Here is a 12,805-nt window from a genome sequence, read left to right as displayed (position 1 = left end):
TGTGTGTGTGCAGACGGGAGGGCGTCCTTGCTTCTCAGCAAGGCCTGGGAGCCACTCACTAGGATCCTGGATTTTCCTGAAGGATTAAACGTGGCATTCCCTCCTTCCCGCTTCCGTAACGGGCCTAAAAATAGCTCGTCCCGGAGGGACTGGGGAGAGGCTCCGCCCCTCCTTGGGGTCGGGTGGGGTGGCTCTCGCGGGAGCAGGAGGCAGCGGAGACCCCAGCCTCCGGCTGCGGGCGCCCGGAGGCTTTCTGTGCCCCTGGTCCCGCAGGTTGGCAGCAGGTGGCCGCTCTGTTCCGCGCCGTCCAGAGTCTGAGCTGCCGCGCGGGGTGGGGCGCCGAAAGCGGAGGAAGCATCCTAGGCCGGCGCGGCGGCGAGGATTCCGGGAACAGCCTCGGTCCAGGGCGGTGGAGCGAGTCGGGAGGCGGGGCCGGGGCCGAGGGGCGGAGCCGCTCTCTCGCGACCTCTGCCCACTCCGTAGGTTCCGGGGACCCCCAGGTGAGCCGGGCCACGTGGGAAAACTATGCCAGGAATTTGGCCCGAGCTGGAGCGGCGTGCAGTCCAAGTGACGGGAGCCTCGGTTGCAGTAGGCTCAACAGCAGCGCCTCCGACGCCCAGCGGGGTCCGGCGGGGAGCTCCGCCTCGGGACGCGCTGCCCTTTGCGCCCGGCGGTTTCCCCATCCCCGGTTCCTGGCCCACTCCGGACCGAGGTACTCGGGGCCGGGGGAGAAGGAATGACTGAACCCGCGGGACTGGGCTTCCCTGGGAGGACGGCCTCGGATTTTCACTTTTTGGAAAAAGTAAAATGATTGGGGGTGGGGGTGGGGGTTGCTGCTTTGCGTTCTGTAGGTAAAGGGGGATCTTCTAGATGTAAAAACAAACGGATTAAGCATCTCTGGTTCCTCCGCCTTGCTTCCCGAGGCTGGAGTGTAGGAGGAAGCAGCAACCATGTTTTTCGTTTGGGGTGGCTGCAGATAAAAAAGCCCAGGGGAACTCGCTTAGTACCGGACAAGTGTCCAGGAGGCCCGTCAGAGGAGAGGTTCGGGACCAGGGAAGGGGTTGTTTCTTAGGGCCCTGCCCCTGCAGGGTCTCTTGGAACGTTTCTAAGGAGACTTTGAAGAGAGGCCTGATGAGTGGGAGGTGCTCTGACCGGCCTCCCACAGAGGCAGACTGGGTGGGTGGTCTTTCTCTCAGTTTCTCACGCCTCCTCCTAGAGCTGAGGACTGGCCAGTGAGGACAACCCCACCTAGAGAAGGCCGGTTCTGCAGTCAAGTGGCTGATAAGAGGTATTCCTTCGTCTCTTGTCAGCACCAATGCTCTGGAGACGTTTCCGTCACGTGGAAATCTTTTTGGATACCATCCAACTTGATAAGATGGTCACATGAAGCTATATGCTTTAGGTGGAAACAGAAACCTGAATTCACTTGTGCAGCATAACTGGGTTCTGCCAGGGAACTGAAGTTTGGTCCAACTTCTTGGACCAAACTTTCAGTTGGCTCAGCTGAAACTGACAGAAAGAGGGAAGGAAATAACTTGATGGGCCCTCCTTGTGGGCCCCTTGCAGGGAGAGCCAGTCCTAATCAGCAGGCTAACCACTTGCAGCACCATCTGTCACTGGACCTCCTACCACTAGGGAGGATTTGAAGGGGGTCTGGTGTCCCAGGATCTGAAGTTGGAAAAACTCTACTGAGAAGCAATGGCTTCTCCATGGAGAAGAAAAACACCAGTATGTTCTAAGAAAGAAGAAAAAAGTTGATCAGTCGTGTCTGACTGTTTTCGACCGCATGGACTGTAGCCCGCCAGGCTCCTCTGTTCATGGAATTCTCCAGGCAAGAATACTGGAGTGGGTTGCCATGCCCTTCTCTAGGGGATCTTCCTGACTGAGGGATTGAACCTGGGTCTCCTGCATTGCAGGCAGATTCTTTACCATCTGAGCCACCAGGGAAGCCCAGTATGTTCTAAACTGCTGTTCTTTTAGATGTGAAAAGTTGTGTTGGTTTTTGATGGTTTTGCACCTGGGAAGATAAATCTTATCAGTATGTAGTCATGTCTAAAATACTTCGAAGAGATGTCAATCAAATCCTTATCTCCCATTTTTATTTTATATTTTACATTATTTATTTCTAATTTTTGACCGAGCTGCGCAGCATGCGGGATCTTAGTTCCCTGACGAGGGATCGAACGCATGCTTACTGCAGTGAAGTGTAGTGTCTTAACCACTGGATCTCCATGGAAGTCCCATCCCATTTTTGTTTTAAAGAAAATTCTTTTGTGGCAAACTTAAAATAGGCTTTAACCAAAACAAGGAATCGTCTCTTAAAAATTGGAGACGTTCTATAAAGGGAGAGCTGTGTGCCTGATGGAGTGGATCTCTTTCTTGCTACATAATGGGCAAGAAAGACTGAAAAGGGGAGGGAAGTCTCCTTTTTTAGAAAACAAGCAGAAACAGAGGGCAAGGCGGAACAAGGTCTGTAATGGTCGTGCTCCAAAAGTGCTCCTGGGTCACTCTTGTCTCCATTGGGGTCTCTAGTGCTCCCTTGCCTACCATGTGTACACAGCCTGTTTGCAAACTCTGCCAGGGTTTCCTTGGCAGCCAGAACAATTAGTGCTAATGACACACCCGAGTTCCCCCCGGGCCTGCACTGCCAAGTTAGCTGGTAGTCAGGGCAGGCTTGTAAATGATTGCCTGGCAGTTGCCTTGGAAGCTTGGCTCCTCCAAATGCTCCTCTTGGCTTGACAGCATTCTTTAAAAAAAAAAAAAAAGTGTTGAGAGGTTGTTTCTTATTTATTTTAATTTTTGTCTGTACTGGGTCTTCATTGCTGCTTGTGGCCTTTTTCTAGTTGCAGAGCCCCAGCTCTAGGGCACATTGCGGTGTGTGGGCTTAGTTGCCGTTGGTCCAGGGATCAAACCCGTCTTCTGCATTGGCAGGCAGATTCTTAATCACTGGACTTCCCTGGTAGCTCAGCTGGTAAAGAATCTGTCTGCAATGCAGGAGACCCCGGTTTGATCCCTGGGTTGGGAAGATGCCCTGGAGAAGGAATAGGCTACCCACTCCAGTTTTCTTGGGCTTCCCTGGTGGCTCAGACAGTAAAGAATCCACCTGAAAAGCCGGAGATCTGGGTTAGATCCCTACCCACGCCAGTATTCCTGCTTGGAGAGTTTCATGGACAGAGGAGACTGGAGGGCCACAGTCCATGGGGTCACAGAGTTGGACGTGACTGAGTGACTTTCACTTTCGCTTCTTAATCACTGGACCACCAGGGAAGTGCTGGCAGCATCCTTGAAGAAGCAGAACAGACGGCAAAGTGGCAGTGGTGGTGGTGTACACTAGTTGTTAATTTATGTTAAAAAAAATCAGAATTTTATTTTGAAAAAATCAACGGGTCGTTTTTTGTGGAAACCATCTTTGACAATTGATAGGTGGCAGGTTTCAGAAGAATTTTAAAGTTTCCAGGAGTTGTTTCACTGAGAGGTGGCTCCCTTGTGAGGTAGTGAGCATCCCATCATTGGGAGTATGCAAAGCTAGGTGGTAGATGGGCTTGCCATCTCAGCTGTGAGGTTACTCCAGGTAGAAACTGTCTCTTCAGTAATGAATGATTTGGAATGCTAGCATAAATATCATTCTTTTGGATCCCACTAGTTCATGACAGTGGTCTAGTACTGGGAAGTTCCTGGGACCCCATTGAAACATCTAGAGATGGTTAATAGTTCCTGATTTCCTAATGATGGGGAGTCATTTTTGCTTTGCATTTCTGTTCCCAGGTGTGGGAAAGCAGTCTGCTGATAATTCAGTTTGAAGAAAACACGGCGTTCCTGCCTCTGGGGTGTGTGGTCTCCAGGTAACCAGAAGCACTCTCACTTGGCTTTGCCTTCCTCCCATCCGCACCAGGATGCAAGCTGAGGAGCTGAGTTGTGTTTGGCTAAATTCTACAAGGAGACAGGGAAACGTTAGGGTCTCCAGCACTGATCTGTTATGATGTGCTATAAACTCTTTCAGTCCTTGCAGTTTGATAAAAAAATCTCTGGTATTATAATATACAAAATGGGAAAGAATATTTTGTATTATCATCATCACCATTGGGAGGTAGTTTGGCAAAATTCAGAAGCTTTGGACTCAGAACTTGATTTTGATCTTGGCTTCCTAACTTCGTAATTGAAGGACTGATGGCAGGTCCCTTAGCCTCTCTGAGCCTCAGTTTCTACATCTAACAGATGAGGCAAATCTTAGCCACATACAAGGCTGTATGATGGTTAGAAATAGAACTGTAAAATGCTAGCACAGTGCCTGGCACCTGGATAGTTAATAAGTAATAGCTGCTGTCATCTTAATCAACTTCAGATTTCCACAGTTCTGCTCACCTTTTAAAATATATAAATAAATTTTTGCTGTGCTACGTCTTCATTGCTGTGCGTGGGCTCTCTCTAGTTGCAGCAAGCAGGGGGTCTTCGTTAGTGAGGCACTCGGGCTTCTCATTGCAGTGGCTTCTCTTGTGGAGAGTACACGGGCTTCAGTAGTTGCACCTCTTGAGGTCCAGAGCTTGGGCTTAGTAGATGTGGCGCATGGGCTTAGTTGCCCTGTGGCATGTGGAATCTTCCTGGACCAGGCATCGAACCCGTGTCCCCTGCATTGGCAGGCAGATTCTTAACCACTTGACCACCAGGGAATTCTGCTCATCTTTTTATGTCAGAGCCCTAGGACTTCTGAGAACTGGACTCTTAGGATTTCAGGGATGATACTTTTGTGGTTCAGTAAAAACTCACGAGGGCTTCCTAGGTGGTGCAGTGGTAAAGAATCCGCCTGCCAATGCAGGATAGGTGGGTTCAATCCCTGGGTTGGGAAGATCCCTTGGAGTAAGAAATGGCAACCCATTCCAGTATTCTTGCCTGGAAAATTCCATGGACAGAGGAGCCTGCCGGTCCATGTGGTTGCAAAGAGTCAGATATGACTGAGCACACCACACAATGCAAAAACTCATGAACACAGACCCCCTAATTCAGTATTTTCTATAACTGGGATTGGGGCTGCCACCTTGGGTATTTACAGAGTGTGCTCAGAGTGTAAACATGAGGGTTTAAGGGCTGCTTAGGAGGCCAACTAGAACACAGCTGTTACCTCTTGTCAGTCAATGCGCACCCTGAGACGTCTCCCTGATGAGCCTGCGCCCACCCATAAGGGTTCCTGCACGCTAAGCTTTCATTAGCAGCCTGGGGGATTAAGCTGAGGACACAGATGGTCAGCAAATCGAGCATTTTACTGTCTGAATGGCATTTCTCTCCAAGGAGTCCAAATTAACTTACCCTAACTCAATTCTCGGGCTTCCCTGGTGGCTCAGTCAGTAAAGATTCCATTTGCAATGCTGGAGGCTGGGGTTCAATCCCTGGGTTGGGAAGATCCCCTGGAGGAGGGCATGGCAGTTCACTCCAGTATTCTTGCCTGGAGAAAACCCATGGACAGAGGAGCTTGGTGGGCTACAGTCCATGTGGTTGCAAAGTACAATTCCATTCTTACTCTTTGTCCTGATTCTTTTTTCCCTTTTTTGATAGGAAAGTGGGATTTATTGGTGGGCATGAGTAAGGAGGGGACAGGGCCAAGACTCTCATGAGAGTGGGCTCTGCTGTTTGTCCAGAGGCTATGATTAGGGATATATTTGACCTCTGGGATGAGCCATGTTTTCATATTCATCTGCATTAAACTTGAACTCAGCCTTGCAGAGGGCCTCAATCACGTGCTCCTTATTCAATCACATATTTATGTATATGTATACAAAAGTTTTTCTGCTACACTTGATAAAGGCTTGAGAAAGAACATCAGAAAAAAAGAAGAGATGGAGAAATTGGAGAGCATAAACTTAATGAAATGGGACACTGAATATGAATAGAAAAAAGGGAAATAAACTAGATAAAAGTAAAAGATCATCATATAGTGCAGTTGTTTTCAAACATGACTGTTCATTAGACACATATCTGGAGCTCTGGAGAAAATAAGCAATACCTGAGCATTCAGTTCAGTTCAGTTCAGTCGCTCAGTCGTGTCCAACTCTTGGCGACCCCATGAATCGCAGCACGCCAGGCCTCCCTGTCCATCATCAACTCCCGGAGTTCACTCAGACTCATGTCCATCGAGTCAGTGATGTCATCCAGCCATCTCATCCTCTGTCATCCCCTTCTCCTCCTGCCTCCAATCCCTCCCAGCATCAGAGTCTTTTCCAGTGAGTCAGCTCTTCGTGTGAGGTGGCCAAAGTACTGAAGTTTCAGCTTTAGCATCATTCCTTCCAAAGAAATCCCAGGGCTGATCTCTTTCAGAATGGACTGGTTGGATCTCCTTGCAGTCCAAGGGACTCTCAAGAGTCTTCTTCAGCACCACAGTTCAAAAGCATCAATTGTTCGGCGCTCAGCTTTCTTCACAGTCCAACTCTCACATCCATATATGACTATTGAGCATTAGCATTTTTCAAAAAAATTTCAAGATATTTCTGATATGCATCTGGATTTTAATAAATGATTACAGGCTTTTCTATTAGATCCTAGTTTTGGTGATATAGAGTTCTATAATTTTTCTGTTGATCAATAATGATATAATGGTATTAAGTGAGTAATCATTACATAATCACAAGAGTAAGAGATGTTTGTCAGTTTTCACAATCAATAGCCAGACAAAAATTAAAAGACAATTATAATTGCAAGCCATAATGGGAACATGATTAACTTAACAATATAAAATAATTACATACAATTATTTGGGGGTCAAGCAGAGTGATGTGGTAATTGGAAGTGCATACTTGCACATGTTTTTATCTACCCAGTAATTCTGTGTCTTTTGGCTGATGCATTTAATCCATTTATAGTGTGTGTGTGTGTGTGTGTGTGTGTGTGTCTGTAGCAGAGTTTTATTAAAGTAAGAAAAGGGACAGAGAAAGTTTCTGACATAGACATTAGAAAGGGATGGGAGAATGCCCCCCTCACTAGTGTTAGCAAGGGAGTTATATACTTTGTAATTAATTATTACAATAAATCAAAAGAATGTCTCAAAGTTGTAAAGATCTTACTAGATCCACTCCCATAATTTACATTTTAAGATAACAAGATTAGCCAGAAGTGTTTCAGGAAAGAGAAACTGTCCTCAAGCAGGATACATTGTTGTTATATAATCCTTAGTATGGAAGTTTCTTATCTCTTCTTGCTATTCTCTGGAACTCTGCATTCAGATGCTTATATCTTTCCTTTTCTCCTTTGCTTTTTGCCTCTCTTCTTTTCACAGCTATTTGTAAGGCCTCCCCAGACAGCCATTTTGCTTTTTTGCATTTCTTTTCCATGGGGATGGTCTTGATCCCTGTCTCCTGTACAATGTCACGAACCTCCATCCATAGTTCATCAGGCACTCTATCAGATCTAGGGCCTTAAATCTATTTCTCACTTCCACTGTATAATCATAAGGGATTTGATTTAGGTCATATCTGAATGGTCTAGCGGTTTCCCCTACTTTCTTCAATTTAAGTCTGAATTTGGCAATAAGGAGTTCATGATCTGAGCCACAGTCAGCTCCCGGTCTTGTTTTTGTTGACTGTATAGAGCTTCTCCATCTATGGCTGTAAAGAATGTAATCAATCTGATTTTGGTGTTGACCATCTGGTGATGTCCATGTGTAGAGTCTTCTCTTGTGTTGTTGGAAGAGGGTGTTTGCTATGACCAGTGCATTCTCTTGGCAAAACTCTATTAGTCTGCCCTGCTTCATTCTGCATTCCAAGGCCAAATTTGCCTGTTACTCCAGGTGTTTCTTGACTTCCTACTTTTGCATTCCAGTCCCCTATAATGAAAAGGACATCTTTTTTGGGTGTTAGTTCTAGAAGATCTTGTAGGTCTTCATAAAACCGTTCAACTTCAGTTTCTTCAGTGTTACTGGTTGGGGCATAGACTTGGATAACTGTGATATTGAATGGTTTGCCTTGGAGACGAACAGAGATCATTCTGTCGTTTTTGAGATTGCATCCAAGTACTGCATTTCAGACTCTTTTGTTGACCATGATGGCTACTCCATTTCTTCTGAGGGATTTCTGTCCGCAGTAGTAGATGTAATGGTTATCTGAGTTAAATTCACCCATACAGTCCATTTTAGTTCGCTGATTCCTAGAATGTCGATGTTCACCCTTGTCATCTCTTGTTTGACCACTTCCAATTTGCCTTGATTCATGGACCTGACATTCCAGGTTCCTATGCAATATTGCTCTTTACAGCATCGGATCTTGCTTCTGTCACCAGTCACATCCACAACTGGGTATTGTTTTTGCTTTAGCTCCATCCCTTCATTCTTTCTGGAGTTATTTCTCCACTGATCTCCAGTAGCATATTGGGCACCTAATGACCTGGGGAGTTCCTCTTTTGGTATCCTATCATATTGCCTTTTCATACTATTCATGGAGTTCTCAAGGCAAGAATACTGAAGTGGCTTGCCATTCCCTTCTCCAGTGGACCACATTCTGTCAAGCCTCTCCACCATGACATGCCTGTCTTGGGTTGCCCTGCAGGCATGGCTTGGTTTCATAGAGTTAGACAAGGCTGTGGTCCTAGTGTGATTAGATTGACTAGTTTTCTGTGAGTATGGTTTCAGTGTGTCTGCCCTCTGATGCCCTCTTGCAACACTTACCATCTTACTTGGGTTTCTCTTACCCTGGCGTGGGGTATCTCTTCACGGCTGCTCCAGCAAAGCGCAGCCACTGTTCCTTACCTTGGACGAGGGGTATCTCCTTACTGCCACCGTTCCTGACCTTCAACGTGGGATAGCTCCTCTAGGCCTTCCTGTGCCTGCGCAGCCACCGCTCCTCTGCTTGCTCGTCCAGGCCGCCGGCCCTGGCCTTGGGCGTGGGTGGCTCCTCCCAGCTGCCGCCCCTGGCCTCGGGCTCCGGGTGGCTCCTCAGGGTCACCGCCCCTGGCCTCGGGCGCGAGGTGGCTTCTCCCGGCCACCCCTGAGCTTGGACGGGGGTGTCTCCTCGCGGCCGCCACTGGCCTCGGACGCGGCGTGTCTCCTCCCGGCCGCCACTGACCTCAGACGTGGGGTAGGTCCTCCCGGCGGCCGCCCCTGACCTCGGACACGGGGTAGCTCCTCCCGGCCACCGCTGACCTCGGACGCAGGGTAGCTCCTCTCTGCCGCGCTTAGTGCACCGGCTCACAGCCGCCTGCGCTATATCTTCACTATCATTTTTTTTCTGGAAGGTTGCCTGTCTCCACTTCATTTAGTTTTTCTGGGATTTTTTTCTTATCCCTTCATCTGAGACATAGCCTTCTGCTTTTTCATCATGATTAACTTTCTGTAACTTGGTTTTTGTTTTAGCTGTTTCTTCTTGCTTCTGTCTGCCTTCTGATGGATGAGGCTAAAGAGACTTGGGTAAGCTTCTTGATGGGAGGGACTCATGGTGGGAAACACTGGGTTTTGCTCTGATAGTCAGGGCCTTCCTCAGTAAAGCTTTAATCTAATTATCTGCTGATGGGTGGGATTGTTTCCCTTCCTGGTAGCTGTTTGGCCTGAGATGACTCAGCCCTAGGGCTCTATGGTAAGGTTAATGGTGACCTCCAAGAGGAAATTAGGGAAAACCACTAGACCATTCAAGTATGATCTAAATTGAATCCCTTATGATTATACAGTGGAAGTGACAAATAGATTTAAGGGATTAGATTTGATAGAGTACGTGAAGAACTAAGGACAGAGGTTTGTGACATTGTACAGGAGGCAGTGATCGAGGCCATCCCCAAGAAAAAGAAATGCACAAAGGCAAAATGGTTGTCTGAGGAGGCCTTACAAATAGCTGAGAAAAAAAGAGAAGCAAAAGGTAAAGGAAAAAAAGGAAAGATATTCCCATTTGAATGCAGAGTTCCAAAGAATAGCAAGGAGAGATAAGAAAGCCTTTCTCAGTGATCAATGCAAAGAAATAGAGGAAAACAATAGAATGGGAAAGATTAGAGACCTCTTCAAGAAATTTAGAGATACCAAGGGAATATTTCATGCAAAGATGGGCACAATAAAGGACAGAAATGGTATGGACCTAATAGAAACAGAAGATATTAAGAAGAGGTGGCAAGAATACACTGTGGCAAGAAGAACTATACAAAAAAGATCATGACTCAGATAACCACAATGGTGTGACCACTCACCTTGAGCCAGGCATCCTAGAATGCAAAGTCAAGTGGGCCTTAGGAGGCATCACTAGTGGAAGTGATGGGATTCCACTTGAGCTATTTCAAATCCTAAAAGATGGTGCTGTGAAAGTGCTCCACTCAATATGCCAGAAGATTTGGAAAACTCAGCAGTGGCCACAGGACTGGAAAAGGTCAATTTTCATTCCAATCCCAAAGAAAGGCAATGCCAAAGAATGTTCAGACTACTGCATAATTGCACTCATCTCACAAGATAGGAAAGTAATGCTCAAAATTCTTCAACAATACATGAACCGTGAACTTCCAGAAGTTCAAGCTGGATTTAGAAAAGCCAGAGGAACCAGAGATCAAATTGCCAATATCCGTTGGATCATCGAAAAAGCAAGAGAGTTCTGGAAAAACATCTACTTCTTTATTGACTATGCCAAAGCCTTTGACTGTGTGGATAACAACAAACTGTGGAAAATTCTTAGAGAGATGGGAATACCAGACCACCTGACCTGTCTCCTGAGAAATCTGTATTCAGGTCGAGAAGCAGCAGTTAGAACTAAACATAGAACACTGGTTCCAAATAGGAAAAGGAGTACGTCAAGGCTGTATATTGTCACCCTGCTTATTTAACTTATATGCAGAATACATCATGAGAAATGCTGGACTGGAAGAAACACATGCTGGAATCAAGATTGCCGAGAGAAATATCAATAACCTCAGATATGCAGATGACACCACTCTTGTGGCAGAAAGCAAAGAAGAACTAAAGAGCCTCTTGATGAAAATGAAAGAGGAGGGTGAAAAAGCTGGCTTAAAGCTCAACATTCAGAAGATGAAGATCATGGCATCTGGTTCCATCACTTCATGGCAAATAGATAGGGAAACAATGGAAACAGTTTGAGAGACTTTATTTTTTTGGGGTCCAAAATCACTGCAGATGGTAACTGCAGCCATGAAATTAAAAGACGCTTGCTCGTTGGAAGAAAAGCTATGACCAACCTAGACAGCATATTAAAAAACAGAGACATTACTTTGCCAACAAATGTCTGTCTAGTCAAAGCTATGGTTTTCCCAGTAGTCATATATGGATGTGAGTGTTGGACTATGTAGAAAGCTGAGTGCTGAAGAATTGATGCTTTTGAACTGTGGTGCCTGAGAATACTCTTGAGAGTCCCTTGGACTCCAAGGAGATCCAACCAGTTAATTGTCAAGGAAATGAGTCCTGAATATTCATTGGAAGGACTGATGTTGAAGCTGAAACTGCAATACTTTGGGCACCTGATGCAAAGAACTGACTCATTTGAAAAGACCCTGATGGTGGGAAAGATTGAAGGTGGGAGGAGAAGGGGACGACAGAAGATGAAATGGTTGGATGGCATCACCGACTTGATGGACATGAGTTTGAGTAAGCTCCTGGAGCTGGTGATGGACAGGGAAGCCTGGTGAGATCACAGAGTCAGACACGACTGAGTGACTGACCAAGAGGACTTAGGCCAAGGGGGACCTTCCAGTGCCTCATCCTTGTGGTGAGCCCCTGCTGACCCATGCCTCTGCAGGAGGCCCTCCAATACTAGCAGGTAGTTTTGGTTCCGTCTCCTGTGGGATCACTGCTCCTCTCCTCTGGGTTTTGGTGCATGCAAAATTTTGTTTATGCCTTCCAAGACTAGAATCTCTGTTTCCCTCAGTCCTCTGAGGGTCCTCTGGAAGGTCTACAATCAAATCTCTCTGGCCCTCAAGGCCAGATTCCCTGGGGATTCCCAGTCCTTTGTCCGATCCCCAGGCTGGGAAACCTGATGTGGGGTTCAGAACCTTCATAATAGTGTGAGAACTTCCTTAGTATTACTGTTGTCCAGGCTGTAGGTCACCCATCCAGCAGGTGTGAGAGTTGATGTTATCGTGATTGTGCCCCTCCTACCATCTCACTGAAATGGGAATCCGAGCTCTCCTTTGTGGAGCATGAACTTCACAAACATGCAAACACAGTAGCAAGTGAATAGGATTTATTAAAGAGAAGCAAAGTACAAAGCTCTCAGCATAGGCACTGAGCAGGGGTAAAGAGTCTCCCAAAGGGTGGGTATTATAGCAGTTTTATATTCTTACCAGTATTAATTTGTACATTTTTTGTTGGCTCCTGTCCTTAAAATACCTCATTTTTAAGCAATCAGTTTAAAGGTCACAATGTTTAATTTAACATCTTTATGACTTTTCTTGATCCTTGGATTAAAGTACCACCCTTTTTCATGCCCCTTGGCCATTGTAAAATAGACTAGATGTATTGCCAACATCACCAAAAAGGCAAGAGAGTTCCAGAAAAACATCTACTTCTGCTTTATTGCCTTTGACTGTGTGGATCACAACAAACTCTGGAAAATTCTTAAAGAGATGGGAATATCAGACTACCTGACCTGCCTCTTGAGAAATCTGTATGCAGGTCAGGAAGCAACAGTTAGAATGGGACATGGAACAACAGACTGGTTCCAAATAGAGAAAGAAGTACGTCAAGGCTGTATATTGTCACCCTGCTTATTTAACTTATATGCAGAGTACATCATGAGAAATGGTGGGCTGGGTGAAGCACAAGCTGGAATCAAGATTGCTGGGAGAAATATCAATAACCTCAGATATGCAGATGACACCACCCTTATGGCAGAAAGTGAAGAACTAA

The 12,805-nt window shown here is 46.3% G+C and overlaps 1 protein-coding gene across 2 annotated transcripts in view; it reads left to right on the top strand.

Moving 5' to 3' along the window:
* The first annotated feature begins 414 nt into the window (after window positions 1-414).
* DZIP1L (DAZ interacting zinc finger protein 1 like) overlaps window positions 415-12,805 on the top strand; it is a 70,100-nt gene continuing 57,709 nt past the window's right edge. The window contains exons 1-2 of one of the 2 annotated variants that reach the window (XM_040233372.1): window positions 415-500; window positions 3,766-3,842. The gene's annotated coding sequence lies outside the window, so the exon portion shown is untranslated. Of the gene's footprint in view, window positions 713-3,765; window positions 3,843-12,805 lie in introns of both variants that reach the window. The other variant, XM_040233363.1, reaches the window with a different exon arrangement.

The sequence above is a fragment of the Oryx dammah genome, unplaced genomic scaffold (assembly GCF_014754425.2).
Source record: "Oryx dammah isolate SB20612 unplaced genomic scaffold, SCBI_Odam_1.1 HiC_scaffold_2, whole genome shotgun sequence".
Classification (NCBI taxonomy): Eukaryota; Metazoa; Chordata; class Mammalia; order Artiodactyla; family Bovidae; genus Oryx; species Oryx dammah.
This window is presented reverse-complemented; position numbering and strand designations above follow the sequence as displayed.